The sequence below is a fragment of the Lissotriton vulgaris genome, chromosome 2_2 (genome assembly GCF_964263255.1).
Source record: "Lissotriton vulgaris chromosome 2_2, aLisVul1.2, whole genome shotgun sequence".
Lineage (NCBI taxonomy): Eukaryota > Metazoa > Chordata > Amphibia > Caudata > Salamandridae > Lissotriton > Lissotriton vulgaris.
The window spans coordinates 109,921,873-109,949,629 of record NC_141688.1 but is presented as its reverse complement, the minus strand read 5'-3'; the positions used below and the strand labels follow the sequence as shown (position 1 = coordinate 109,949,629).

At 48.4% G+C, this 27,757-nt stretch overlaps 1 protein-coding gene across 9 annotated transcripts in view; it reads left to right on the top strand.

Annotated features, from left to right (window-relative positions):
* HERC1 (HECT and RLD domain containing E3 ubiquitin protein ligase family member 1) overlaps nt 1-27,757 on the top strand; it is a 2,101,515-nt gene that overhangs the window by 833,675 nt on the left and 1,240,083 nt on the right. The window lies entirely within an intron of this gene.

Here is a 27,757-nt window from a genome sequence, read left to right as displayed (position 1 = left end):
GCATTCACCTACAGGATGGATCGCATGGCGGAGTGGCTAGACAAACAGGCGGAACGGATAGACATGTCCGAACGCCGTCTCACGGAGGTGGAGGAGGCTCAAACTTCCCTGGATTCGGAGCATAAGCAGTTGGGTACAGTGATGCAGACACTGCAAGATAAGACGAAGGACTTAGAGGCCCATTCTCGGAGATGCAACCTCCGCATTACAGCTCTCCCTGAAAACACTCAGACCGGGAATATGGAGATGTTTGTGGAAAATTTGCTAAAGAAACTCCTCGGGGACACGGCCTTTTCTGGAATGTTTGTGGTGGAGAGAGCTCATCGATCTCTGGGCCCATGGCCAGGGGCGCCCCCAAGACCCATAATCTCTAAATTGTTTAATTACAGGGACCGCGACACGGCGTTGAAATTAGCCAGAGAGAAACAGCTATTACAATACGAAGGGTCGGTGCTCTCATTATTCCCGGATTTTACTGCGAAAGTGCAGGACGCGCAGAGACAGTTTGTGCCAATGAAACGTCAACTTCGAGAAATGGGCACTGACTACGCAATGATGTACCCCGCAAAGCTCCGGGTCAACAGACAAGGAAAATCCATGATCTTCCCTGACCCTAGGGCACTCCAGAAGGCCCTCAAAGAATGGCGCAGAGAAACGCGGCCCTCACCGGACCGAATACAACGCACTGAGGCGATAGAGGGCTCCCGGGACGATCAGGATTAACTGCTCCTCTTGATATGGAGACGCTCAGTACGAGTTGCCACTGCGAAGAGGATGGGGGGGGGAGGCCTTTGGAAATGGGCCATATGATGTGTTCTGTGGTGGCCTTGTGGGGTGTAGGGGGGGGGGGGGGGGGCGTGGCGTGCAGTTATAGCCCTTAACGAGTTTTGGGTTACGAGAGGTGGCGGGGGATGTGGGGCTTGACGGGGGACATCTGACACATGATACCTGCTGGGGTGTGGATCGGGCGTCCCTGTTGCCATAATTGAGATTTCTCGTTCAGCTACACACTGATAATGTGCAATGTCTAGTAATTATGTGCGTCTGTGAGAGAAGGCATCCAGAGGATTATGTTGCTGCTAATACTGCACTCTATGTGATCACCTAGAGGACTGCTTAGCGCCACCGGGACAGAAGGTTTACTGAATGCAAGTTGTGGTTACACGCATGATTTCTTTGTACGGGGACGGGGGGTCGGGGAGGCAGGTGGCTATATGACATTGTTTGCTACACCGTTTTTTCTGCTGGTTACCTACGCCCGTGTGAATTCCACTTCCCTAAATAAAGGGTTTTGTTTTGCTGTTTCAAGTTTTAGGGGACGGGGATGGAATTTATTGGGGCTCTGCAGGGGTGGGGGGAAGATAGCGGCCTACTTGGGGTTGGGCAGGCGTGGGAGGGTGATGAATGGGGGGGGTGGGGTGACACCGCCTTTTGCCGCTCGGGCTTTGGGGGTACAGTTTACAGTTGTTTGGTGGGGTTAGTGGGTTGTTGTGCACTAAAGAGACAAGACATGAAGGGATGATTGAGGCGCAGGCCACAATGTTTTGTTCTATGCTCCGACTACTGAATACCAGATGACACCACCAGGGGACCCTTTTGACTCATTGACACTGTTGACCTGGTATGTCCGGGGTCTTAACGACCACCGAAAAGTTAGGAAAGTCCTTCAATACCTCACTAGACACCGAGTCGACATAGTGCTATTACAAGAGACGCACCTGCCCCCAGATAGCCAGACTTTACAGTATAAGGGATTCCTGGGTAATGTACACGCGGCAGGATTTACATCGGATGCTCGGGGGGTCCTCACGTGGGTCAACCCTAAGACACATCTGAGGTTCTTTCCCATAGAGACGGACAGGGAGAGAGGATACACAATCACGAAATGCTGTGGGAAGGGCATGGAGTTTTGCATAGTGAATACTTATGGACCTAACTACGACCACCCTGCCTTTTATTCAGATCTAGCGGTCAAGATTCTGGAGCATTCTGAGAGTTATGTCCTCTGGGGAGGAGATCTTAATCTGACGAGACACCCTAACATAGACAGGTCGGACGGCCCTGACAGTCGCCCCTCTGCCAGAGCGCTTGACATGGTGATGACTCGCCTGGACTTACAAGACGTGTGGAGGCACCGCCACCTGACTCAGGGGGGCTATATGCACTATTCGGCACCACATAACAAACACACTAGGATTGACTACTGGCTGATCTCTTCTCATCTCCTTCACAAAGGACATGCCTGTTCGATACTCCTGCGCACCTATTCGTACCACTTTCCCTTGCTACTAACAGTCTATGCGCCTACGAAGTGCTTTCCGCCATTCGCTTGGCATTTTCCCCCATATTCCCTATTGGACGACTCCTTTAAGGAGGAACTGGCTGCATCTATTGAGATGTTTTTCTACACTAACTTAGGCACTGTCGAATCGTTTCAGACCGCCTGGGAGGCCTTTAAGGCGTATATTAGGGGAGTCACCATTTCTAAACATGCGGGGGTGCTCAAACCTATCCGAGGTCGGCTGGTGACCTTGGAGACCAAACTCAAGGATCTGGAGGCTCGCCGCCTCCGAGACGACAGTTAGGACCTCACCCTGGAACTAGCTCAAACACTGCGGGAATACCACGAGGAGGCCGACTCCAAAGTGAAGCGTTTGGGAAAGTATGCTATTGCCAGATCCTATGGAGAGGGGGAGCGCCCTGGATCGGTCCTGGCACAGTAGGCTAAATAACGAAGGTGCAGGGTTTCATTACCAGATATGAGGTCTGCCCAGTCGGATGACCTGCTATCTGAGGAGCTGGTTGCTGACCGATTTCGTGAGTATTACACATCCCTCTACTCCTCTTGCTGCCCTGTCCCGGAGGACCGCATACTAGACTATCTTACCCACATTAAGCTGCCCTGGCTATCTGCTTTACATCGCGAATTCCTGGCGCGGCCGTTTGAGCGGGAGGAAATTGTCTGGGCTCTGTCCGCTATGGGAGCCGGGAGCGCGCCGGGTAGTGACGGTCTCACTGTGGCCTTTTATAAGGCATTCACTGACCTCTTGATACCTCGGCTCCTTACACTCTTTGAGGACATGGCTGAAACCGGCACAATGCCGCTCACTATGCGTGAGGCGCTGTTGGTTGCGATTCTTAAACCCGGGAAACCCCTGGGGGACTGTGCCTCGTACCGCCCTCTGTCACTCTTAAACGTTGATGCTAAGATATTCGCTAAAATGATTGCAAATCGCCTCAGCCTCATGGTTACTTCTATGGTCGCCCTGGAGCAGGCGGGATTCGTGCCCAGTCACAACCTCACTTACAATCTATGGACGGTGTTTGCAGCTTTTCAACATACTCGTCCAGAGCTTTCAGTTGTTGCGATCTTTCTGGACATGGAAAAGGCCTTCGACTCTGTCAAGTGGCCTTTTCTGAGACATGTTCTGAGTCGAATGGGTGTGGGGGCGCTGTTTCTGCAGCTGCTAGCTACACTGTATTCTTCTCCCATGGCCCGCATATGAATTGGCTCGCTGACCACGGACCCTATACGTATAAGCAGAGGCACAAGGCAGGGATGCCCCCTCTCCCCTATTCTTTATGCACTTGTGGTCGAGCCTCTTGCATGCGCTCTACGCGAATACCATGGGCACAGGGGTATACGATTTCCCACATACCAGTTGATTGTGTCTACGTACACGGATGACACCCTCTTATATGTCCGGAACCCGGAGGTGCACCTACCGGCTGTACTGCGCGAGGTGGTCTTGTTTAGTTCCCTTTCGGGCATACACATGAATTGGGACAAATCTCTTATGTTCCCACTCACGCCAGCCACGAGGAGGTTTGACACGAAATACCCGATTCAATGGACCACTCACGCTGTGCGATATTTGGGGATACGCCTGCATACTGACTCGGAGGTGGTTCTCCGTGAGAACTATGGTGTAGCTGTCTCCAAACTGGAGGACGACATATCTAGGTGGATTGGCCTTCCTCTGTCACTGATGGGACGATTCTACTTCATGAAAATGATCGTCCTACCTCGATTTCTCTTTCTGTTCAGTAATATCCCTATGGTACTATCGAACGCATTCTTCCAGCAATTACACTCGCTAATGATTCATTTAGCGTGGGCCAGAAAGCAGCCCAGGGTGGTGTGGAAAATTCTTACTCGACCGTACGCAGAGGGAGGCCTGAACGCCCCGGACTTAGAACTTTATTACCTGGCTGTGCAAAGCGCGCATGCCTACCACTGGATACATGACCCAGTGGACATCCCGCACATACGCATTGAGTCGATTGTAGCCGACCCTGTTCCCATTCCTGCGTTGTTGGCCAACCCTCAGGATCACAGGACTTGTTTCTTAGATTCGCTGAATACAGTCACACATACCTGGCACCACATGATGGATGCACAGGCCTGCAATCTTCTGTATGCCCCGAAGGCCCCTCTAGCCTGGTGTTAAAGGCTGGCTCACTGTAGATACAGAGGAGTGCTGGCGGCGCTGAGTGCATTGAATGTACGCCTTATGGGAGACCTATTTTTAGACTGCGCTTCATGCACCTGGGATGAGATAGAGACAGCGGATGTCTCTTATTCCCTCCTTTCGCGCTTTCAATTCCGCAGAGTGAGACATGCACTTAAAGATATACTGGGGGATGACATGGCGGAACCCCCGTTGGTTACGGCGTTCGATTACGTCAATAACACCAAGTCCCCCGCTAAATTGATAACTAACCCATATTGCATCACTCTCTCAGAAAGGATGACTGAGTACGCTAAGCCGCGCCTGGCATTGCAGAATGATCTGGCTGTGGCTCTACCGGAAGAGACATGGCAATACTGCTGCTTAAGTACGAAGAGAATATCACTTAACGGTCGCCATAGGTTGATACACTTTAAGTTTTTAAACAGAGTCTACTACACCCCGGAAAGGCTCTATAGATACGGGCTACGGGAGAGCCCCCACTGCGAGAGGTGCAGGGCGCAGACGGCGGATTTCCTGCATGTCGCGTGAACTTGTCTGGGCATCTCGCCTTTTTGGTGCAAAGTATATGAAGAGGTGAATAGGTTTGCGGAACTAACACTACTTCCGAATCCCTTATTAGCCATTTTGGGATACTATAAGCCACTAAGGAAGGAACATAGAAGGCTGCTAGACATGGCTTTTCTAATAGCCAAGAGATGTGTGGCGCTCTCGTGGATGCGTGGCCCGGTGCTGACACTCTCCCAATGGACTAACGAGATGATTTATTGCAGTTCACAATCGGAATTATATAACCACTTATTGCCCCCTCGTAACAGACCGAAGAACTTTTGGTCCAGGTCTGTAGAGAAGAGGCCCACACAAGATACTACAGATGACGAAGATGTAGGAGCACATACACGAGCTGAGGGCTTGGATGGGGACACTTGAGGTAATTGACTGTGCAACCATCCCTGACACGTCCCGCATGATAGACGGACGGTAGACCGCGCTGACTGCATAATCCCTGGACTGGGATAGGTATCTGGGATGTTACACCTCTGGTGGATCTTCTGTGACCCTGCAATGCGTGCCTGTATTTTCACTGTGTACATTTATTGATTACTATTTGAGATTTACTGTCTTTAACACAGACTGGTGTATGTACATCCCTATGTCGTGACTTAATGCCTTTGTCCTTTGTGCTTGTTTCTTTCTGAAATGCCAATAAACATATTAAAAAAAAAAAAGAAAAGAACTGAGAAAGGCGGTGAGGAAAAACATACAGAAAGTCCCAAATCACACCTGGGAGAAAGTAAACAATATCAAGAAGCAGTACAAAAATCTAATCTGGAAGGACCAGACAGCACAACAGGAGATATTCTGGACAAAGTTACTTTCTTGTGCTAAACAAACAAACAACAGGCTCTTCTGGGAATTATTAAATGGCAGAACAAGATGAAAAGAATTAATAAATAATGCCTCTGTAACAGAGACTGGTTGGGTAGTTCATCTAAGTAAAATATTTGAAGACCTCACAATATTCCCTAAAAGTGTAATAAACAGTAACAGCAAATCTCTGGACCCTAAACTCTCTGGGAAGAATCACCCTGGACCACAAGACCTTGATACCATCCTAGCCCCAACACTGGCCCTGGGTAGTCAACACTATACAGCAGAAGATATCTCCAGAATAATAAAACAGGGTCGCAACGATGGGGCCCCAGGCCCAAGTGGCATCCCGCAAGCCATCTTCAGGGGTGGTGCCGACTTTTGGGCAAAATCGTTAACAGGTCTCTATAATGAAATTGGTCTAACAAATACCCTTTCCCCGAGCTGGGAAGGGTCAATTATTAACCCGATCTTCAAGGGAGGTGACAGGGCAGACCCATCAAATTACAGGCTAATTGCACTCATTGATGTTGAAGCAAAATATTTTGCCTCATTACTCCTGGAGGAATTAGTAGAATGGTCCAACATAAAAGGGCTGATTCCATTCAACCAAACAGGGTTTCGCAAAGTATGTGGCACAACAACAAATATTTTAGCTCTTGCCACAATAACAGACAAGTGCAAACGCCTGTAAAGACCACTACAACTGTGTTTTATAGATTTCAAAGCTGCTTTCGACTGTGTGAATCGCTGTCTGTTATGGAGTAAATTACAGAACCTGGGTCTCCTGGAAACAATATTACGACCCATAATGTACGTGGGTCGGTGTGAAAATAGTAAACGGCACAAAATTGTCCAGGAAGATACAAACAGAGATCGGACTTAGACAAGGCTGTATACTAGCCCCCTATTTATTTAACCTTTTTATGGCAGATCTCTCACCCAGATTGGATCAGGCAAATACACATCCTCCGCACCTGGCAACATTGCCCATAACGCACCTCTTGTATGCATACGATATAGTCTTGCTTAGTCTAACTAGAATAGGCCTACAGAGAGCACTTAATGAGCTATTAATGTTTGCTAACACCAATGCCTTGGAAATTAACATCACCAAGACAAAAACTATGTCACTCACGAATTTTAAGCGACATCATTATCAATTCAAGCTGGGAGAAACGAGCCTTGGAATAGTTAGTACTTATAAATATTTGGGGGTATATATCGACAATAGAATAAATTTCCAATTTCAGAAACAATATCTGGAAAAAAGGGAACAGCCTTATTCATGCATTCTATGCCCTTGCAAAAAAACGTTATGGTCCTTCCTTCACGCCACTAACAGCAGTGATGGCCGCTAAATTACTACCTGCAGTAACCTATGCAAGCATAGTGTTAAATGGCAAAGACGGAAAACTCCTGGACTCTCTGCAAACAAAGGCCTACAAGAAAGTCTTTAGTCTACCTCAGAAAGCATCCCTGGCTCAGGTCCGACTGGAATTCAGCCTCATCAAACAGGAGATAGGGAGAAAATATGCCTTGATTAAAATTTGGTACAAACTCTGGCAGAATCATTCCAATATCCTAAATGATGCTTTATGGCGAGCCCAGGAAGACGATCTAAGCTCAAGTTACGGTAAATTCCTGAAAATGGCACTGAAGGAAACCGAGACAACCGAACTTTGGGTGCAGAATTCTTCCTTTCAAGTCTTCCGTAGCATAACAAACAAAGTGGCTAAACTACAATCATCATTAGAAGACAAACGCACCTTAGCCAAAAGATCCCATGCCTGGATGGTTTTCCAATCCTATACATTACTTCGACCAGCGGAATACCTTGGTACAACATATTCGCCCCACCTGAAATGAAAGTTAATGGCAATTAGATTTGGGTTGTTACCAAGCCTGGCTGACCAACCTGCATGGAAGTGTAAAGGCGTCAAAACATGTAGCTTATGTGGTGCAGCATGGTAAGATTTTATCATCTCATGTGTGTCTGCCCCAGCTTAAAATCGAAACGCGTATCGTTCCTAAAAAAGGCTTTTAATGACAGAGGGATCCGAACTTGTAGATCGGCCATCATTAGAGGACTTGGTACAACAGACCCGCAGTTGACCTGTAAAATGATGAAATTTGTATTACTTTATGAAAAAAGCTATATGGCTGATGGAAGCAGGCACTGCCAACCCAGTAATGTTTAGTCACTCTATTGCAATTTAAAAATGTAAAAAAGCCTTTAATGTTAATATCTGATGAAACCGTAATCCTGATAACAAATTTGCGATACAAAATCATGTATTAATTTTAACTGGTTTCCGGATAGGGTATTACTTTTAGCTTTAAGGACAAAATAATTAACATGTTCTTCTTTTTAAACCATTTATATGCTGCTAAATTATTGATACCTTATTTGCATTATGACATTCTTATGATTTTAATTAACTTAAACAATAAAGTATTGATTGATTGACTACTCTAGCCAGAGGGCCTGCAAATTCAGCAGCCTCGGCGGGGCCGTGGATGTAGTTCACTCCTACCCCATGGGGTGGGAGGCCAGAAGTCAAGCCAAGCAACGATCCCCTCCTCCACCCCAAAACCTTCCCAGTCCGATCCCCCAGGATCATTAAAGGCCAGTCGGTGGCAGAATATGCCATCTCCAGCACTGGCGAAACATCACCTCGGACATGTGAGGATTGCAAATAGTCCAAAGGGGCTACTCCCTCCCCTCCGAGACTACCCATCCATCTAGAGAGTGTGAGTTAATAAAAATAAATTACGACAACTCATCTGGTTACTCATAAAATTGAAAATAAATGCAAACCTACTCCACAGGTTGCTATGTAGTTCTGAGTTACACACTCAAATTCCAGAAAGATTCCGCTCATCCGATTCCTTTCCTTTGGCTGACCATCCTCCTGACCTGTATCCTTTGGCCTCCTGTAAAATGCCAACTTCCTTTACTGCCTGGAGCCACTCCTTTTGTGATATTCAGCCCTCTGTGAGTACACTTACATTTGCTAGCAGCCACTCTTCCTCCGTTTTACCTTCCTCACCAGGATTGTCTACTGGTAATCTTGACAGGCAGTCTGCCACCACATTCTTCTTGCCAGGAGAATACTCTAGCCTGAAGAAGAACTCCAACATTTTTAAAACTCACTGTGTAATCCTAGATGAAGTTTGGCACATACCCTTGTTGGTGAAAACATCTACCAGTTCTTCTTTGGAGTTCTCCGCCGCTTTTGCTACATCAATAGCCTTCTGTAACATCAAACCCTCTATATTTTAAAGCTTCTCCCGAATCATTTTGTCAGACATTTTTTGCACCAGTTGATCCTGCAGATTGTCATCTAGGAAGCCTTTATAATTACAAGTGAACACTAATGACCATACAGCAGCCATAAAATTGCCCACCGATTCCCCAGACTGTTGAGTTCTTTTCAAAAACTTAAATCTCTCCACCAACTCATGCCTTTTTTCCCAAAATTGTGATCCAATTTCAACACAGGTGTGTCATGTGCATCCTGTTCCGAATCATCATTATCTTCCTCAGCCAATGAAGGAAAATGCTGTAATAGGTTTTGTCCTGCAGCACCCAGACAGTGCTTGAGCATAGCTAACTTATGGTAAGCAGTAAAAATATTTTCCTCTACTGCTTCCACATAGGTCTGGAAGCCTTCCTTCCTATCTTCCCATAATACAACTGTCTCCCCTGGTGAGTTTAAGAACAATGTTCTTCCATCATGAAATTCAGTTTTTTATTTTATTTTATTCAATTAGCCAGCCTGTTTCTCAATGTGTAAAACAACACTTGTTTCCGGGTTAATGGGTTAGAGATCTCTAATATAGTTATTGCTGTACATTCTCTAAAATAGTTATTGCCGTATGGTTGTGCGTCTCCTGCCAACCATGCTGGCGTTCAAGGCAGCGAGAGATCGTTGCCAGGCGACACCAACTGCTGCACGGCCTTGCGGACTGTTTGTGTGCACCCACACACCAATTTGTAGCTGGTGCTTGCACACAAGACAAGACTTGTACCTAACTAGGCCCCAATTCTACTGTGGTTGGTCAACAGCATCGGGACACAGTTCCCACATGCCGAATACAGCTTCCTCACCTTGTACTCACCGCTTTCCTCTGGAAATATAATGCAGCTGCAAATGCTTTGGTTCTGCTGGCTCCAGGGGGATGTTCTCCTATCTTTTGCTACGACCACATCGTTGTCAGCAGTCGAAAGAAGAGCCTCTATGGTAGGTAAGAAGAGAGGTCATTATTATTTTCAAGTGATTATGTAGCTGCCAACTATCGGTCAGCAACGATATTCTCCGTCCGGCGTTCCAACTAGAATGCCCAGGGTATTTTACTTGGAATAACTTCTGCATATCATTCAAAACGAACACTGGAGAACCAAGCCACAACAGTCTTCTTCGCATTGATTTCAGAACTATACCTCCTAAATAGATTGGCATTTGAAAAGTGCCCCAGCAGGGATTCATATGCAAACAAGCTTTAACAAAGACGTTTATAACTTCACACCACTCCAGGAGGTCAATCTGTGTCTGCAGCAGAATATATTATGGTCTCAGATTGCCAGATAACATTCCCAGACTAATATTGCCCCCGCCTCTATGGAGAGGAAATTAGTGCCAACTCTCATGAAAAACGTACTGCCCACAGATAATGTGATCAAGTCTTCTGCCTGTCTGTCTGCAAATATTACTGAACCTGCACAACTTTAGAAGGTTGATTGAATGTGTGCAGGTGCACAGATGAAAAACATTTATACAGCTCATAATATTGATTTGGTGACATCACTACGGGGATGGGGAGATGGATAGAATTGAGGCATAAATCCAGCAAGGTTGTTCCCCCGGGATTTTATGTGTAAAATTCTGGAATCTTACATGTCTTGTACACCAGTCCTTAGACTCAGTGTGTTGTATACCTCCTATGTCTTTCAGGAAGTGTGGTGTATATATTGAGTCTATTAGCATAGCATTACAAACTTTTGGTATACTGGCATCACCATCCCAGGTGAGCCAGTCCCTCAGTGACACTATCTAGCTGCGTACATGTGATTTTGAATTGTCATGCAAAGCTCGCCTTATGCACATGCTCAAGTTATATACAACATATATCTAGTCTTCCCTACTGGCCAGTTGCTCTCACTATTTAACATGTATAGTAGGAGCCCCACATACAGTAGATGTTTTGTACGTTCTACTGTGGAACTGGGATAGTCACACTGCAAACTCTAGCCCTGTCCTCATTGTGGCTGGAGATTTGAATACTCCCATGAGGGAGACTCTCTGGCTTAAGTGAGGAAGAGAATGCAGCCTGGGCTGTCGCCATAACTCGTTTACCACCAGTTAAAAATTCTTCTGACATTGCATGGCAGTTAACTTTGCTGACTAAGCAGCAATATCTAAGGGCAATAAGCGGGAGGAAAAGCTCAAAATATTCATGCAAACGCTGACTTACTTGTATGTGGTACCCAGGGCCTGTAAGTTAGAGGGCCACTCCAGGGATTGCATCGCCAGCTGTGCCACCCGGGATGTGACAAAGATAAAACATGGTTCCCAGTATGCCACCACAAACTAGAAGAGCGTTTTTTAAATGCTAACTTGACTTTGCCATTTAAAACAATGACAAAGCCCAATCCTCCATTCTTAATATATGCAAGTCACCTCCTAAGGTAAGTCTAACTAGTTATAAAGCAGAATGCTGTCTATTAGACAGTGGAATATGCACTTTTACATGTTCCAACAGTAAAAAGTTGCATTGTCATTTTTACTGTGGAAAAGGCTAGTAGCTTAATTGGCGAGTGCAGCGTTACAGGCTGCCACAGCAGCCCTGCTAACTTCTGATTGGGACTACTAAAGTAAGTATAGGATACTGTAAGGTATCAAACAAGTTGTTACATTAAGCCTGACTTGTTGCCCAAGTCGAAATTAGTGTAAGTTGTTGCAGTGTGCAACTTTTATAAAGTTGCCACTTTGTTGTCCTAAATCCCTGGTGTCCATCTACCTCTGCACACAGAATTTTTCTTGAGACAGCTTTCTGCCCTCCTGGAGAGACATAGAAATGACTACCAGGAAAGAAGACAATAGTCGGCTACATGGGAGCGATGTGGTACTGCTCCCTGGCAGGAAGCCACGTGGGCGTTGGCCCAAAAGGTGAGCTTAAAAGGAGAAGCTGTCTTTGAAGGGCAAATGGTGAACACATGGAAGAGGGGCTGCTCTGTTGTTTAGGTAGACAGGTAGACAGGTAGACACTCGGATAGGGGAAAGCAGTTGCCAAACTGGTTTTCCAGGGGTGTGTAGCCCGTTTGGTAGCCACACCTCTGGGTTTGGCTAGGAAGCTCTATATGCCAAGAGAAGAGTTCTGCCAAGTTCGAAGTGGACAGAATGGAGAATTCTGGGATAGCCAGATGCCACACTTAGGAAGTGGTAATCGGGAGAAAGGGAACCTAGTAGCCAATAAGCAACTGACCATGTCCACCCTGTGGGCATTTTCTGGCCATAAAAAGGACACTCCTAGCACCCATACTGCAGATCTTGTTGGAGCAGAGTAGAGGACTGAAGAAAGACTGCCCTGCTCCACCAAGGACCTGGCAAATAGAGGCAGCACAAACGTGGACTGTAGCTGCTTAATCCTGTGACTGGTAAAGGCATAGGAACTGTGCTTGATGTGTCCTGCTCATAGAGAAGCAGTGTCCGCTTGAAGACGTGTGCATTAATTAGTTGCATACTTGTTTGGTGTAGGCAGGTTGTTGAAGCCTTGTCAGCGCAGGCTCTGTCTCTGAGACCCCCCCCCACCTTCTTTATCTGCAAACATCCTCAATGGTGGAAGGAATGAGCTCCCCTAAAATGCACCTTTCTGGTTGAGAGAGCCAAGTACACTGTATTTGTGCTGTTTCACAGGCTTTCGTAAAGAAGAGATTTGTGCGATACTAATCTCCTGGAAAAGGCAAAGGAGTTAAAAAAGGGGGAAAAAACGAAAATCACTCCTATATGAAATTATTTAAATATATTAGCTAAATGAACACAATACTACTACATAGCATTCTTTGTCATGTAACTGTTTATATGCTTCTTTTAAGTATGATTGTCTGTCCCACAAAACTATTTCCTCCTTTGTCGGAAGGTTTCCCTGTTACATTGGTCGATGGGGACATTCGCTGTTGTGTTAGAGCTTGCAGTTGCTTCATTTTTAGGTCTTGCCTAGCGAGGCAGCTCATGCGCTGCCTGCTTGCGCGATCTATTGTTGTTGATATCTGACATCTAGCCGCAGATTCCTTAACTTGGAATATCCCCAGGTGTAAGACTGGATCCGGAAATTGTTTAGGGCAGCACCTTTGTGCGCCAGGGAGGGGGGTGGCGCCACACAACCCTGCCCTGACGTTGTCCCCGTACGTGACATCAGCGAGGTCATATGAGTCCATCCCGGCGCGCTGACGTCCGTTTCCTTCTTTTCCACATGCAACTCGTGTCCGGAGTGAGCTCCTCTGGCCTGTTTTCAGGCCTCATTTTTGACGCTTCGCCGATGCCTTCAGGCTTTAAAACTTGTAATTCCTGTTCGTGGCAAATATCCGCGACAGACCCGCATCTTATTTGAATGTGGTGTCTGGGTGAGCACCATGACTCTACGGCCTGTGATGCCTGTCAACGTCTGAAACCGAAGTCTCGGCAGGAGTGCCTTATGAAGCTTCTCTTGGCACAGCTGTCCCGGTCGGAGTCGTCTCGTCACCCGACCTCGTCGTCGACTGGAGGTCCCTCTACTGTTCGGTTCCGCCGTCGATCGCCCTCTGGGGTCTGGGGCGGTTGTTCGCCCTCTGGGGTCCAGGCCCGTCGTTCTCCACTTGGTAAGTCAAGGCACTTGTCGCCTAGATAATCGACCTCACCTTCTTCTGTTGTCAGGGGCACTGGTTTCCAGAACTTTCCGGACGTGTGCTCCTGACGTTTGGCCCCCCCTCCTCTATCTGCCATTTCCGGGTGTGGGGGCAACTCGGGCCCAAATGGAGGCCTATGCTACGGCTTTTCAGGCCTCCCTTGGGTCCTCTCCCGTTCCTGGGGCGCCCTCGGGACCTCCGCTTCTTGTGGGGTCTCCGATGGACTTGCCGCGGGTTTGCCCTGGTGCCAATTGGGGCCTTGCTGCCCAGGAACGTTGGAGATGTGGTGTCGTTAGGGCACGGCCTGGCTGGGTCCCCCTCTACGCTCCACGCGGAGTCGTTAGGGCGCGGCCTAGCTGGATCCCCCTCTTAGACCTACGGCGCCTCTGCGGCGTCGCATAGGCTTGTGGGGCTCCCTGTGGCGCTGCAGGTGGTTGAAGGTGCTCATAGCTTCGACTTGAGCACACCCCAGCCTTCCGGGCAGGCACCGCCCGTCCGGAGCCGGGGTCGGCGCCGATGGCTCGCCTCCTCTGCTCTTTTCTCCGGAATCGGAGCCCGCTCTGGATGAGGCGGAGCCGGCGCCGGGGTGCCGCCGGAAGATTGCCTCGCCGGCCCCAGCGCCCTCTCCTTCAGAGGGGGAGCTTGTCATAGTTTCGGCTCCGGACGGTGCAGACTTGACGCCGGAGGCTACAGAGTTAGCGTCTGACGAGGCACACTCGGTGTCGACACTCGTTGTTTCGCCGCTGTGTCGCCGCCAACTTCTAGACTCTTCTAAATAGGCCTCTGGACAGAGTTTGGCCCCACCCTCCCGCCCGGCGTCACCGGAGCTAGTGTTACCAGTGCCCCCTTTGGAATTTGTGGAGCCTCCTCAGGAGCTCTCAGTTCTGGCAGGCTGTTCGCCTCCCCAGGAGCCACGTCAGGATCCTTATTCTTCCATGGGGCTTCATTCCGTGGGGCATTGGGCGCACCCTCAGTGTCTTGGGAGGGTCAGCCTACAACCCTCCCCCACTGATGAGCTGTTACCCCTCCGCGGAGGGCTACCGAGGCTGGTGTGGCGTTTGAGAGTGGTCTCATTGGCCACCCGCATTTTGAATATGCAACCCCCCTCTACTCTGTTGTCTGTGGACCCCTTGCTTGATGTCCTTCACTGTGGGTCTGGCAATGTGGAGCCGCTTTTGCCTGTTGAGGCTTTCCTTTATGATGCCCTCTTGGGTAGCTGGGTCCAACCTGCTTCCGGTGACCCGGTTCAGTTTTGCACCGCCACCATCCAGCTCCACATGATCCGGTCTGTCTTTTTGTGCACCCTGATGCACAGGGGTTTGTGTTGCAGACTGCCTTTCCCTCTCTGCCCCCTCTAACGCTTCATCCCTCTCGGGAGTCCAGGTGGCTTGAATTGTGGGGTAGGAACGTTGTTGCATCCACTTGTGCTGCCCTTCGGTCCTTAAATACACTGTGTGTTTTGGCTCGAGCTACCTCTGCCCTGTGGGACTCTGCAGAGTCTTTGCTTACTGCCACCTCCGAAGGTGCTCGCGTTGATCATCTTCTCTCCATCTGGGATGGCTGCAACCTTGCCGAATTAACAATCAGTTCAGCCTTAGATACTGCGGATTCTTTCGGCCAAGCCATGGCAAGTTCTGTTGCCTTAAGGCGTCATGCTTGGTTGCGAGATAGTGTCTTCCCTGAAAATATCCGGGAGCGTATGGTTGATTTTACCTTTAATGGAGTTTTGCTGTTTGATGCTTATGCCGAGTCGGCGGTTCACTGGCTCCTGGCAGGATTTTGTCCTCCCCCTTAGGTCCTTTTAGGCCTGTCATTTAAATGCGCTATGTGTTTAACTTGGGCAGTGAGCCTTACTTCTTCTTTTTTCTGTGGTCAAGGGTGCTTACCTTTTTATTGACATCTCTTGAATGCATGTTGCTTTCAGCTGCCTGTTGGCCTTCTGTGGCCGTGTTCCACAGGTTGCTGTGTCCTCTGACTTTGGTTTTCAGCTGGTGACTCAGCTTGCTAATGTCATTATAGCTCTGAACTCTTTTCACAGGTTCGGTTTGTTACTGCATTCTTTTGGCCTGGCTTATTGCCTTAATAGGTGTCCCCCGTTATTTGGGGTATACATACTCAATGTGGGGTACTTGTACGCTATTATATAGCCTTGCTTATCTCACCTGGGCATAGAGATCATGTGGGCTCCATGCGCCGATTGGTGGTCCGTTTTATGGTGTTCTATGTTTTTCTTTGGTGCCATCTGCTTTCACCATGGTCATCCACCTCTTTGGGAGGTTTCATGGCCTCCTCTTCACAAACGGCTCCTACCTGCCCTTAATGTTCTAGGTATGGTCTGGCATATACATTTACGTCTACATGCTGGTTGCCTTGGTAACCTCTTCCTACGTCGCCACCTCTTGTCGCGGTTGCGAGGTCTAGACCAATATCTCCATGTGTGGGGAACTTTTCTGGGTTGTTGCAAGTTGCCCAAAGGTTTCTCCTTGCTTCCCCTTACTGGAGTTATTTTCCAATTGTCATATGCTCCCTTTTTGGTGTTCGACACTGTCCGTGTCTTCTGGACTGTTGGTCTTGGATTCTGAGACTCTTCCCACCATGCGTTAACTTGGTGTTTTTGGCCTCTCCCTTCGGATGTGCCTACTCTTGTTGAAGCTACTCCTGTGGGACAGTTCTTCTGATGGCAGTGGTCATTGATTACTGTCTGCGAGTGTATATTGTGGTTGTTCCTCCCTTTGGCTTCATGCTTCCCGGTCTTGCACTCTTCTGTTCCTGCCTAGGCCACTTTAAGGTCTCTATTGCCGTTTGCCGGTGGCATATTCTACCTGCTTCTGCAGGATGGGGTGTTGATGCTATTGTCCCTCTTTACCCTTTTGGGGTTGGGTGTGCGCTTGGCATGCTTCTTGTCCTACTGGCTATTTCCAATGCATTGCTCAGGTTCTGGCTGTTGGCTTTGGGCTCTTGCCACCGGCTCTTTCGGCTTCCTTCTATAGACTAGTCTGTTAGGCGCTGGTTGCATCTCTTCAAGTTCATTTCAAGCTTGGGTTAATGCATTTTTGTTGTGCACCATTTAGCTGAGAGTGATCCTTCTTCCACTCACTCTCTTTCCTTGCCCTTGTTTAGGGATCATGCCATTCTACCTCTCATTTTTTATACTGGGGTGGTGTGACGCCATTCTGGCATGTTTTTCAGATATTTTCTATCCTGTGACTTCTGCTCTTCGAGTTGCTGGGGTTGCTGTTGGGCTGTTCTGCCACAGCTTTTCCTCTTTATCTGTCACTCTGTTGCCTGGTCACATGCTAGGTGCTTTTTGTTGTCCTGCTGCAGACCTGTCTCCATTTTGGGGAATGGCTGTGGTATCTATTCTAAGTTAAGGTATCTGCGGCTAGATGTTTCTATCAGATGTACGAGTTACTTACCTTAGGTCACGATGTATCTGGTAGAGACGTTGTTTAGCTGCAGATTACTTAACGTTTACCCAGCCTCCCCGTTCTGCGAGGTCCTTGTCTGGTGGTGTTCTCCGCTGGGCTCTTCAGTTGCCATTGGGTTATATCCTAAGGAGGTTCAGATTGTTGCACTCCCCTGGATGCTTTCATATACAGTTAACCTCTGCTGAGGGGCTTCTTTTCTGTTATATGGTGCCTTTGATTCACAGGAAGATTTGTTGTCCTCTCCAGTTCCCTTCCCTTCAGTCTACTCTACTGCCTCAGGGTCTGGTCCCCTTGTGGCGATCCTCTTTGAGGGTCGATTGTGCTTTGTTTCCTACCTCTCTTTTTAGAGGGGAAAGGCCAGTCTTCTCTTTCTTTCATACAGTGGACTGTTGTTCTTTCTGTGTTCCCTTCTTAGTGGACGGCACAGTTCCACATGGCACTATCAGTCTATTTCTGTCTGTTGAGATGTTCTTCCCTTGTTGCATTCGGGAAGGGGCCTCCGCTTGGCTTGCGGGGCTCTTTCTTACTGTCTCCACTTATATGTGTAGGCGATGTCTATTCTGTCTTTAGGATGGTGTCTTCCACCATCCTCCTCCTTTATTCACGGAATTTTCATTCCTCGCACACTGTTCCTATACTTTCACAGTTTATGGTTGGTGGCTCCGCGTTGTGCCGCGTAAAAGTTTCTCCGATGAAAACTGACATCAGCGCTCCGTCGAGAGACTTATATGACCTTGCTGATGTCCCGCAGAGGTGCTGCTGCAAAAAAATTCCGGATCCAGTCTCACGCCTGGGGATATTCTAAGTTAAGGAATCTGTGGCTAGACAACGTCTCTATGAGATACATCGTTAACGAAGGTAAGTAACACGTACTTGGCTTCCGAAGCGGGGGACAGAAGATGTGCACGCACCGGGACAGGCGATGTGCACGTGTACGGCTCAACTCGCGCATGTCACGCTTTCAATCTAACACCACAGGCTACTTCTGTTGTTCATATTTTTATCTATTTATAATGTGCCACATGCAGACCAGGAGACCGGCAAGCAAAGCCCCTGCCTCGAGCTGGCATGGACCTGAAGCTTAGCCATTGAACAGTCCGCACCCCGCCCTTCCATCCGGGATGTTATCATCATGCAGTCATCGACCTGTCACCGTTGATTGAAAGGGTCGTGTAAAGAGCCCTTCTTCAGGACTGCCGAGATATCTTTTAAAGGGGCAGCATTCCCTTTCCTACAATTGTGCCCATTACTGTTCAAGAATCGCCATAGTTGCCCTCGCTTTAAGCACTGCTTAAAGGGGACAAGTGCTGGAAAATGTAAAAATGTTGGGCCTAATTCTAAAGGATTCGTAAATCTGTTCTCTGAGAAGTACTGTTCGTGTGGAATGAAATTCATAAATTAACTAGAAACACTTTATTTTGTTTATAACAGTCTATTGTGCTTGGTGTGATTAAATAACACTTTAGCATCATTTAGTTTCTCAGTTGGATTTAATTTCTTTAATATAACTATACACTGTTTTGATGTAATAGTGCTGTGACCACCACCCTCTATACTGTTATACACCCAGGTCCCAGTGATTTTGGGGTATACCTTTCCTCTATAACAGATTAACTATAACTTTAGCAGCCACGCTACATAACCTTTTTTTTGTTTGTTTTTTGTTTTAGTGAAGCCAATACGGTGCTTTCACTTTCATAGTGGCTGAGCCCCTTTCTTTAGAAGCTGCTCGCTGTATTCAGGTTACAGCGAGCCACATGTAAAGAAAGGGGTTCGGCCACCATTAAAGTGAAAGCACAGCATGGGGCGCTTTTACAACCATTTGCAATGCAATAGGTCTTGCATTTTCAAGAGTTAAAGCTATTGGCATTGTAAATGACAATGCATGTTATTTATGTGCTATTTTTAAAACATAAATAAAAGGCATTGTCATTTACAATGCCAATAGCTTAAACTCTCGCAAATGCGAGACCTATTGCATTGCAAATGCTTGTTATTTCCATTTTCCGTAAATAGCTCCAAAGCCGCCTGCTCTCTCTCACCCTCTCTCTCTCTTTGGATTCCTCCTCGTTCATAGCCAAATGAGTATTACAACAGCCGAATCTTCAACCACCTCCCAATCTCTTTCTTCAGTGATCGAGAATGTGGTGTTCGAGGCATGTGGGCTGCTAAATTCATATCTGTGCATAGATCGCCGCCTAGTGTTGGCTCCGGATGATTGCACATTGTTGTCCTGGAAGAGTCTTCGAAGTATCACGAGATAGGTGGCTCCTCCCCTGGACTACAGTGCGCATGGGCATCGACTCCATCCCCAGATTGTTTTTTTCCGCCATTGGGTTCGGATGTGTTTCGGTTCCCTCTATCGGAATCGATAGTTGTTTAACTTACTTTACTTGAGACCAAAAGGTCTTTAGGACTCGTGTCGGTATTGTCTATCGTTCGGGTTCGTTTGTTTCATCGACTCCGAACCAACACTGCCCTTCCGCATGCTTTCGGCGCGGACGGGCCTACACGACGCTCCAACCTACTTTCATCATGGAACGAAGTCCATTTAAGAGGTGCCCGGTGTGTGCCTCGAAGTACCCACATATCGACGTGCACCCGGTGTGCAATAAATGCTTGTCGCCGGACCACGACGAGGCCAAGTGTATGGCCTGCTCCAAGTTCCGGTCAAAAAAGACACTCAAGCTCCGCCGAGCTGCGAGACTGCAGGCCCAGCAATCGGCACCCCCTCTGACGGACATCTTCGATACGGAGGATGTCGGCGACGACACTATCCAGGATATCACAGAATCTAACCCGGCGTCGGAGGTCGATGGAAAATACGACGCGGAAGACGAGGATTTCGAGGATGTCGTCGAGGAGGTAGGGGACGACGACGGGGCCCTTGCCACCGTAGAGGATAGCTCGGAAGAGGAGCTTCCTCACACTGACTCAGGGGCCAGCCACCATTCTAAGGCCCAGGCCGAGGGATCGCCTTCGGGCCTTACCCAAAGCCTTGATTCCCGTCCCACGGCTCCGCCTTCCGGCCCGGCCACGGACATTGATACGGCACCACTCACGGTACAGAAACCGAAAGTGAAACCATCGGTCTAGACCCCAGACGTATCGAAACCGAAAGCGCAAGTCGCACTGGTCGGGTCGAAGACTTCGGAGGCCTCGGCGCCGAAGAAATCCAAGATGGCCGTCGAGCTCAAGGGCCACGCCAAAATGGCCGACCCGAAGACTACGGTATCGAAGCCGAAGGTAAAAACGGCCGACGCGGCTGCATCGGCGCCGAAGTTGGTCGACGCACTTAAGAGTCGCATCGATACCAAGAAGGTCGACGACCATAAGAAGGCCACGAAGAAGCGGCAGGACGACCCCAAGTCTCTCACTGCCCCGCTTCCACTCGACAAGGCCAAGGGGGCAGCTGCGTCGGCTCCGAAGACTGCGTCATTGGTCGCCGTCCCAAAACCAGCTTCAGAAGACTCTCTCGAGCCGGTGCGTCCCTCCGCCTCGTTCACTAAAAAGGTCACGGAGTCCCTTTAGCGTTTTAGGGAGGGGGCCGCAGCAGTCGAGCCAAAGGACACTGTGCCGCCCAAGCCTATCCAAAAACCGGCGAAGACGCCAGCGCCGATTTTGTTCACGTTGTCGCCAAAGACGGCGCCGAAGGCTTTCACAGCGAAACCTGGGGCCGGAGTGCCCTTGAAGTTATCTTCGACGCCAAAGGCATCGTTGGTGGTTTCATGCCCGCGCCATCAACCGCTGGCAGATGAAGAGATTTGAGAAGTGATCATCGACGCCAACACAGACAAGCTCTCTCTCCTTAAAAGGAAGCTCACCCCTGAACCAGCATTGGAGCATTTCCAGATTCCACTTAAGAAAAAGATGGACTCTGCTGGTGCCTCTGCCGCTATGGAGCCTGTATCACCACAAGGCCATGAACTTTCACCCACTCATTCTAATGTTGAGGAGGGTGATGGAAACGACGAGGATGAGTATTCCTACCCAGTCTACTCAGACCCAGAGGATGTGACTGAGCCTTGGTCTGCTGGTGGCGACCCTGGGGACCCGCATTCAGGACAGGAGCCTCAGCTTTTTTCAGCAAAAACTTCCCCAACAGAAGACTCTGCAGCTTTCAATGCTCTAATTGAAAGGGCGGCAGCCAATCATGACGTCGATCTCCATGCTGACCCTGTAGACGTTTATTTTCTTTTTGACACCTTTTCAGTCGCTGAAAAAACTGTAAAGACTTTGCCAAAGCTAAAAGGGGTGTTGAAACATGCGCCAGAGGTCTTCAAGGAGCCCACCCGAGCAAGAGTCATCAACCCACGTATCGACAAGAAGTACAAGGCAGCGCGCACTGATCCAACATACATCAAAGGACAGTTGCCTCTGGATTCCTTGGTTGTCTCCAATGCACGCAAAAGAGCCAACTCACAGACTACGGGTGATGCTCCTCCCCCAGACAAGGAATCAAAAGTATTTGAGGCTTCGGGGAAACGTGTTGCTGCGCAGGCAGCCAACTTATGGCGCATATCCAACACACAGGCGCTACTTGCGCGTTACGACAGGACACACTACGACACTCTAGAGACCCTTCTACAGCACTTGTCAGATCAATATAAGGAATCAGCAGAAATGTTGATACAGGAGGGGAAGCGTATCACCAATGCTTCAATTAAGTGCTCTCTGGATGTGGCTGACACCGCCTCAAGAGCAATAAACACTAGCGTTCTACTGCGTAGACATGCATGGCTCAGAATATCCGGTTTCAAACCAGACATTCAAACTACCATCCTGAACCAAACTGTCAACCCAGACCACCTGTTTGGCCCAGAAGTTGATGCCACCCTCGAGAAAATGAAAAAGGACACCAACACTGCAAAGTCTATGGGTGCCTTGCAGTCCCAGCAATTTCGGGGTGGTTCCTTTCGTCGCTCTAATAATAGAGGCACCTCGAGGGGTCAACTGTCACAGTCGACGCAATTCTATAAGAGTAACACCCAACCCTCCTATACCAACAAGGGTCGGGGTGGATACCGTGGCAACAACGTCAAAGGCAGAGGACGTGGTAATAACAGCTACAGGTCCTCCACCGCCAACAAACAGTGACGCCTTGTCACTGCCCCCCGACCACGCAACACCGGTCGGGGGGAGACTCCAGCAGTTCCTGCCCGTGTGGAAGTCCATCACCACGGACAGGTGGGTCAGATCTCTTATCCAATATGGTTATTGTCTGGAGCTCACGTCCACTCCACCCAACATACCCCCAAAGAGCCGTCCTATGTCCTGCGAGCACTTGCACTTGTTGCAGCAGGAAGTCAACGTCATGCTGCAAAAAGGAGCAATAGAGCTCGTGCCCCCGCAGGAAAGAGGTGCAGGAGTTTACTCCCTCTACTTTCTGATTCCAAAAAAGGACGGATCCCTCAGGCCCATCCTAGACCTCAGACCTCTCAACTTTTACATTCTGTCAGAACATTTCCATATGCTCACGCTGCAGCAGGTTCTCCCACTGCTTCGGCAAGGGGACTTCCTGGCAACTCTGGACCTCAAGGATGCGTACTTTCACATTCCACTGCATCCTTCACACAGAAAGTACCTCAGGTTCACCATTCAAAACCAGCACTACCAGTTCAAGGTTTTGCCTTTTGGGGTCACCACAGCGCCCAGGGTCTTCACAAAGTGCCTAGCGACGGTGGCGGCGCATCTGAGACGTCAAAACATCCACGTCTACCCCTATCTGGACGACTGGCTCATTCAAGCGAAGTCGGCCCAGCAGTGCGCCGACCACGTGTCCCACACCATTCACCTTCTGCACGATCTGGGGTTCTCACTGAATTACCCAAAGTCCCATCTCCAGCCCGCCCACATACGGCAGTATCTGGGTGCGACCATAAACACTCTGGCGGCCACTGCGCAGCCGAATTCAGTGAGAGTCAACAGCATTCAGTCGCTGATCCAAAGATTCAGACCTCAACACTCGCTTCCAGCAAGAGTGTTCATGCAGTTGATAGGCATGATGGCCTCCTGCATCTCCATAGTCCCACACGCGAGACTACATATGCGTCCGCTTGAGGAGTGCTTAGCACGTCAGTGGACTCAGGCTCACGGGCAGTTGAAAGACCTAGTGTTGGTGAGCGGTCGGGCATACAACTCTCTGCATTGGTGGAATCCACAAAACCTTTGCAAGGGCCGACCGTTTCAAGAGCCTGTGCCGCAGATCATCCTGACAACGGACGCTTCTCTCCAGGGATAGTGAGCGCATGTACTCCAATACACGGTGCAGGGACTATGGACACTACAGCAAAGGAAGATGCACATCAATGTACTGGAACTGATGGCGATCTTCATGGCCTTAAAGGCATTCAAAGTACATCTGTGCAACAAGGTCGTGTTGATCCGGACGGACCATGTACTACATTCAGAAACAGGGGGGGCACACAATCTCTGCAGCTGTCTCATCTGGCTCAGAGCATGTGGAAGTGGGCCATTCGGAGGAACATTTTCCTCATGGCAGAACATCTCCCAGGCAAGGACAATCAGATGGCGGACCTGCTCAGCAGGCACAGCCACCAAATGCACGAGTGGGAGATACATCCATCAGTACCCCAACCGTACTTCCAAAGGTGGGGTCATCCAGAGATCGACCTGTTCGCCACAAGGGAGAACGCAAAATGCCAAAGCTTCGCCGCCAGGTTTCCACACCCGCAATCGCAGGGCAATGCGATATGGATGAACTGGTCAGGCAGATTTGCGTACGCTTTTCCCCCAGCACCTCTGATACCGCTGGTGGCGCGCAAGCTCAGGCAGCACTCGATGACTCTCATCCTAGTTGCTCCAACGTCGGCTCGCCAACCATGGTACACCACGTTTCGGGAACTTTCCGTGGTACCGCATCAAAGGCTTTATCTCACACCCAGCCTTCTGACGCAGAGCCATTGCGACATTCAGCACCCAGATCCGCAACAGCTCAACCTGGCGATCTGGCTCCTGAAATCCTAGAGTTTGGCTACCTTAACCTTCCTCCCAATTGCATGGACATCATTCGGGAGGCGAGAAAGCCCACTACTAGAGCATGTTATGCGGCAAAATGGAAGCGATTTGTCATCTATTGCGCAAACCACAACATTAATCCACTAGATGCTTCTATTCAGAACATCATCTGTTACCTGTTCCATCTATACAAGTGTAATCTGGCATATACTTCCATTCGCATTCACCTGTCTGCGATGGCCGCATACCTCCAAAATAGACAGCACCTTCCACTTTTCAAAGTGCCTGCCATCAAGGCATTTCTGGAAGGCCTCAAAAGAGTCATTCCGCCACGGACTCCACCAGCTCCGGAATGGAACCTCAATGTGGTTCTTACAAGACTGATGGGTCCTCCCTTTGAGCCACTACATTCTTGCGAACTTCAGTTCTTGACATGGAAAGTGGCTTTCCTGGTAGCAATTACATCGCTTCGGAGGGTTAGTGAGCTGCAGGCCCTCACAATCCAAGAGCCTTTCTTCCAAGTTCATTCAAACAGGGTAGTGCTCCGCACTAACCCTAAATTTCTACCCAAGGTTGTGTCTCAGTTCCACATCAACCAAACCATTGAGTTGCCGGTGTTCTTTCAAAATCCAGAGTCACTGGCGGAGCGGATGCTCCACACCCTTGACGTTAAACGGGCCCTCATGTATTACATTGATAGGACCAAGGATTTTAGAAAGACAAAGCAGCTTTTTGTTGCCTTTGCGCCACATCACAAAGGTAACCCTATTTCCAAGGCTGGTATTGCTAGGTGGATCGTGAAATGTATTCAAATCTGCTATGCAAAGGCAAAACGCACTCTTACAATTCCACCAAGAGCCCACTCCACCAGAAAGTTGGGGGCCTCTATGGCTTTCCTTGGAAACATTCCCTTAGAGGTTAAAGTAGAGCAGCCACATGGTCTACCACACATACATTTACTAAGCATTACTGTGTAGACGTGCACTCCAAACAGCAGGCAGCTGTAGGGCAGGCTGTTCTCAAGACACTTTTCCAAACTGCTGCAGCTGGCACGGGCTGCCACCGCTAATGGAGGGACTGCTATGTATTCTATGCACAGATATGAATTCAGCAGCCCACATGCCTCGAACTGCAAATGCTACTTACCAGTATGCATCTGTTCTTGGCATGTAGGGCTGCTGACATTCATATCGCCCGCCCTCCTCCCCGGCGCCTGTAGCAGCTGCAGTGTTCACATATCATTTCATGGCATGGTCATCATTCACTGAGTTTCACTCCATCTTGGCCACAATGGCTAAAAACAATCTCGGGATGGAGTCGATGCCCATGCGCACTGTTGTCCAGGGGAGGAGCCACCTATCTCGTGATACTTCGAAGACTCTTCCAGGACAACAATGTGCAATCATCCGTACCCAACACTAGGCGGCGATCTATGCACAGATATGAATGTCAGCAGCCCTACATGCCAAGAACAGATGCATACTGGTAAGTAGCATTTGCAATATACTGACTCCCACTGTACCGATTATCTATGTGGTACCCCAGGGTAATACGCATGGGCATAGGAAGTGTGGGGGACGTGCGGGGACATATCCCCCCCAGTATTTGTAGTGGGGGGGACGCGGGGGACGAGGGTGGGAGGGGTCGAGGGGGTGAAAGAGTTTCTCCTTCCTCCTTCTGTCTGTGGCAGGGCCATTGGTATGTCAAAGCGCGAGAGCTTTGACGTGCTAATGGCCCTGTACTTGACCTGTGCCCTTCCCTTTTGTTGAGGATCAAAAACCCCAAGAAGGTTTTCACACCTCATCACTCGCCCCTACAGCCGATTGCAGTCTGAACTTACAGGACGAATCAAGTTTGTAGATTGCTCACTACTGACAGCCACAGCCCACTGGCGCGATCCAGCACTGGGGGGGCTGGCAAGCAGGCAGTGCGCCTGTCCCTGTTTGGAGCTGGTGCTTACCATCCCTTCTCCTCCCACGTACTGGTCACCAGGTCACCAAAAGATTCATGGTGTGTGTGTTATAACAAGGCCCTCCTATCCCTGATCCAAGGCAGTGTTTCACGTGCTGTGGTGAGTACATTTCTGCTCATATTACCCGAGATGGAGTCCGGTGCGAGCATGTTCGTGGTAGTGTGCGCAGCAAAATGTAAAAAAGTTTATTGCTATTAGAAAAATGAAAGATTCATGTGCTTATGAAAGGAGCTCGTGTACGAGTTAATTTTTGTGCGAATCAATCTGCTGAAGTGTATCTGCAAGCAGTACTGTATGTGAACGTGCACCTCTTTTGGAAGCTCTAACATGTTTGTTTCAGTTTATTTCTAAAAACTTAAACAATGCTTCTCCCGGAATAACATAGATTGTGGAGTCTCTCTAAATTGTTTTTCAAGCCAAATGTACCAGTTATACAAACTATGTGTAGTTCCTTTTAATATGCCCACATATTGTCTGCACTAAAAAACATAATTTTCTTCCACATGGTATCAAGATTACAGTTTGGGCCTGTAATATTTTCTCCCGGTTAGTAGCGTATTTTAGTATTCTGCATGCAAATCTACTTTTAATGGTGGGACTCCTGAACCTTTAAACGTTCAATTTAGCTACAAATATATTTAGTATTGAGGTGCATTCCCAGAGTCTGTGTGAACCCCAGCCCCTTTGAATTGGTCCGCTGCAAGACTGTGGAGTATTAACAACCTATGAGTGTGGAAGAAACGATAATAATGTTCTTGTAACGAGTTTTGCAGTGGACCTTAACTAAAGCTGTTTACTTTATAAAATATTGTTTTGCCCATAAAGCTTAAATTGCTTTCAGATTAGTCAATTGAGTTGGTGTTAATAGTCTGTGCAGCTAGACTGCAAGGAGGAGTCTCCTGTTTGCGCCCTTCCATTTCTGGTGCTTTGCAGCAATTTTAAGATATCCTTAGAGTTTTTCATTGCTCATATGGGTGTAATTTCTGATATCTATACGTTTCCCTCGTCTTCATTGCTCACGAGAAAGTGTCACTGATAATCATTGATATGTCACTCATAATTGTACTGATATTATGAAAATGTCCAACAAAGCATTCTGAAACCTTGGCAGCTAAGCTGACTGCATCCTGCCCCTCCTCAGCTGGGACCCAACTTTATTTGACTGTTTCACACTGCACAATTCAGCCACGCAAAAGCCTAATGTTTTGTTAAAATGTTTGAGCAGTTAAACCTCGCCCTGGAACATGAGAACAATTAGCACAGACATAGTCTAAGCACACATCTTGCATTATATTGTGTCCGATGTGTTGGTCTGTCCGAATATTTACATAAATAACAATTTAAATACCACTATTTTGTCTTATTTCAAATTTTATAGCACTATCCAGTCCAGGGTGTCGGAGTTCTTCAAATCACACATCCATATTATACAAAGACAATAAATTATATGTACGTAAATCAATTTACAGGATGTGTTACATAAGATAGTGAGGGTTACAAGGTGTAGGAGTCGCATGTTGACTCCTTCACGCCAAGAGAGTATACTTTGGATGTCCGTGATCCCCACAGGCCTTCTAGAGAACCTGGATGATGCACAGACACAGATGACGCAGAAGACTTGAAGAGTAGTGAGACCAGGAGCAGTAGG